At 41.4% G+C, this 3738-nt stretch overlaps 1 pseudogene; it reads right to left on the bottom strand.

The window, feature by feature from the left end:
• Positions 1 to 381: 381 nt before the first annotated feature.
• On the bottom strand, positions 382 to 1320 carry LOC114037201 (annotated as a pseudogene).
• Between the last annotated feature and the right edge of the window lie 2418 nt (positions 1321 to 3738).

Below are 3738 nucleotides of genomic sequence, written 5' to 3'. Positions count from 1 at the left end.
AAGCTGTATATTCTTTCTCAAAGTTGACAGATAAATTTATAACTTTATATTGTGTTAATATGTTGATTAAATCATCATATATTGATTATTCTGGGTCACTAGGGAACCTCTGCTTATCATTATTATTATTTTAAGAGACCCAGGCAGATGGCATCTTTTGTTTTTGACCTTATGACCATCTTTATAAAAAATACAAATCAAGTAGCTCCTCCCAGGGACAGTTCTAGGGAACTGGAGGTAGTGGCAATGAAAAGGGAGAGGAAAAAGGGACCAGTGAGAGGAGGAAGTTTCAGAGAAAAGAGGTAGGTGGGGGGAGGTTTTCCAGAAAGGGCAGAAGACTTTTCCAAGCACCTCCTTTTCAGTTCAAATACCTATTATTATTCACCGGAGAGGAAGATTAGTCCTGGGAGAGTTAAGTGGCCACTGGGAGGGTGGAATGTTAATCAAATAGCCTGGGGAGGGGGATGGGATGCTTAGTGGCAGTCTCTGCCCATTCCCACAAAGGGGAAGGGGGCCCAAACCTTTTGCACCCATCCTAACCCCAGAGGGACACTTGTTCTTCTGGTCCTGGGGACCTGGGGCTGCCTCAGCAGCGTGGGATGACTGAAAGGCAAGGAGACCAGGGTTGAAAGGCAGGAGCAGGCCATCAGGGAAGAGGGCTAGGTGGCCACCACAGTTTGAGTCAGGAAAAGCAGAAGTAGTAGCCGCCAGTCCCAGGCCAATGTCCACAGACCAAAGTCAGAAGTCTGCAATGGGCTTGGTGGTGCAGTGAGGGTCGCCATGGCCAGCAACTGAGACAGCACCCCCTGCTCATTCCCTGCCAGACCCTAGCATCTGAGGCCTTCACTATTACTCCAGATGCTCCCTGAAGGGAGTTGTCAAAGTGGTTGAGGGCCCAATGTCAGGCAGGTCCAAAACCAGAAATGGGGTATGAGGTTATGTGCAGAAAGAGGGGGATACAGTGCTCAGATGAGCCGCTCCTCAGGGGGAAACTTCAGGTTGGGGGGGTGGAGCCCGGGCACCCACCTGCTCTTCACTGCTGGGCCTGTAGGTGCCCTCTGTCTGGCATTTCTCACGAAGCTTGCGGCCCAGCAGGACCAGTGCCACTACAAGGAGGAGGATACCCAGGACTGAGAATACAGTGATGATGGCAGTGACTGCACCCTGGGACATGGCCCCACTGTCTGGTGGTGCTGTGGAAGGGGTAGTAGTGTTGTTTTCATGTCCAGAGTAAGCAGTATTATGGGCCAACGAGGGCTGGGGATTCAATAATTGCAGGCTCAGTGCCAAGCACAGGCCCAGGCCAGGGCCGCTTGCCATGGGGCCCTAAGGAACCGAACCAGGCCTATGCCACATCTGACCTGGCTCCCGACCTCTGGTAGCTATTACATCTCAGGCTACTGGCGCCAGCTTTAAGCTCTGGTCCTCAGCCTGGAAGCCAGTACTACTGTCCGTCAGTCATCTCCAGCCAGCTCCCTGGCACATGGCATATTTTTTTTTGTACTCCTTAAAGGAATATGTAAAGTATCTATGTTTTCCAGTGGGAAAATTCTGATTATAATTGTAATCAGTTTATGACTTAACTAGGAGTTGCCTGAGAATTAGAGGGTGGTTTAAGTGACTTGTCTGGGACCATAACAGTATTAAACATCTGAGGCAAGAGAAGAAATTGAGTGTTATGGACTCCAAACCTAACGCTATACCATGCTATCTGTACTCAAATAAAAAAAGAAATAAAATTCCCTATCCACAAAATAGAGGGGTTGAATTAGCCCTGAGCAGCCTCAGTTTCCAGTTTTGTCTTAGAATGAACACTCTTTTATCTTACTGAGAATCATTAAAAAGGATGGAGGAATCAAGAGCTCATGAAGCAATATCAGACCCAATTAACAGCTGCAATCACAGAACAGATTTCCCATTTCTATTTGTCCCCTACAAAGATGCTTATCATATGTCCAATAATAGCCATCTATGTGGCATGATAATTTCACCAGATTAGAAGAGTAATTGCTTTTATTACCAAAAGCTGGGTATTGAGGTATACTGAGAATTGCTTTGATAATTGTCCAAACAAAGTATATATGATTTCTGTTTGAATGTCCTTCACCTTTCCTATTTTACAACCTTATTTGTTTTTTGGGGGTTTTTTTGCATTTCTCTTTTCCCCCTTCCCAGAGCCTTGTTTTCATGTTTTCATTTAATTAGGTTTTTACTATGCTTACCACACTTGGTTTGCTTTTCATTCTTTATCTATGATCTCCCTCCCTCTCTCTCTCTCTCTCTCTCTCTCTCTCTCTATATGTATATACATATATATATACACACAGAGAAAGCTCTACATACCTATATCTATATCTGTCTATCTATACATACACACATATAAGCAAGTAAATAAACTTCATATTTGGTTAGAGAAAAGAGTATCACAAATAAGTTGAAAATTTCCTTTTTAAAAAAAAGCTAATAATAATCTGAGATCTACAGATTAGAAAATACCAAAAACACAAGAATAAATGAATTCTTCATTTGGGAGTAAGATCTCAGCTCAAACCAGGACAAAGATAGCAATATCACAAACAGGAGTTTATTCTAAGCTGAGTTGCAAGTACTATGTATGAAGGAACCCAATGGATCCAGCTTTCCCACTTCTCTGGATCTAGGGACTTCTGACAGGCTTTTGAATATATTTATTTGCTTCTGCTGATCATCTTTGTCAAAGGCTTATTCTAAAGTGTCATCCAACAAGCTAAAGTAATCCTTTCACTCACAAAAAGTTGTGGCTCATTGTTCTCTCAATCAGTTGTCATATCCTTTTACACATAGGCAGTACAGCACCTTCAGGGTAAAACTGTACAACTTGCCTGTGTGGCAGTGGGAGTTACACATTCATATACACATCTACATCCCCACTCAGAGAAATAATGCCATTTAAGTGGGATATCAAGCAAATATATTCTCTACCTTTTGAAAGAATCAGAGGTAGAGGCATCACAAAGCCATATGATATTGGCCACTATTTTAGCTCCATTTTAGATTTGGTTCCATCCATAGATTTAGGTTCATTTTAAAATTTGCTTAAGAAAGTGATTCAATCATTGCATACAGAAACCTAAAGTTCTAGCTAAGTCTTTAACTAAAAATATTATTTAAACTGTGTTGGAAAATAGAATCCAGAATAAGGAGAAAATGTTTATGTACAGTAGGGGGAAGAGGCATTTTCCATACCAAAGTGAACTCACTGACAAACTAAAGCTCACTGTTGCTAGTGGAATGTAAGGATAGGGATGGTATTATGTGTTGTCTTTGTATTCTCAGTTTCTCACACTGTTCCTTTTACATAGCAATCAGTAAACAAATGCTTGCTGAATTAAATTTACTTAATTGTTGTGGAGAGCTCCTTCCAGAAGGCAAATTATAATCAATAGTACTAATGAACAAATGTTTATTCCATACCAAGCACTGTATTAGTTAGTATAAGAGATAAAAAAGAATATCACTGTCCCCAAGAAATTTACACTCTAATTGAAACAATGAAAAAATACAGAGAAGAAAGATAACAATTCAACACAGTCAATGAAAACGGCTGAAGGAACATTTTGGCCAATATACTGTATAGGATTTAGAGGGGAGGAAGAAATCATGTATATTTGTGATGTCTCAGGAGATGTATTGAGCAGGCCTTAAAGGATAAGCATGGAAATTCAAGGCCATTCTAGATAGGGTAGCAGTATAAAGACA

The sequence above is a fragment of the Vombatus ursinus genome, unplaced genomic scaffold (assembly GCF_900497805.2).
Source record: "Vombatus ursinus unplaced genomic scaffold, bare-nosed wombat genome assembly UNPS02010284.1, whole genome shotgun sequence".
Taxonomy (NCBI): Eukaryota; Metazoa; Chordata; class Mammalia; order Diprotodontia; family Vombatidae; genus Vombatus; species Vombatus ursinus.
Note: the sequence above shows the minus strand (reverse complement) of the source record. Positions and strands in the feature narration are given on the sequence as shown.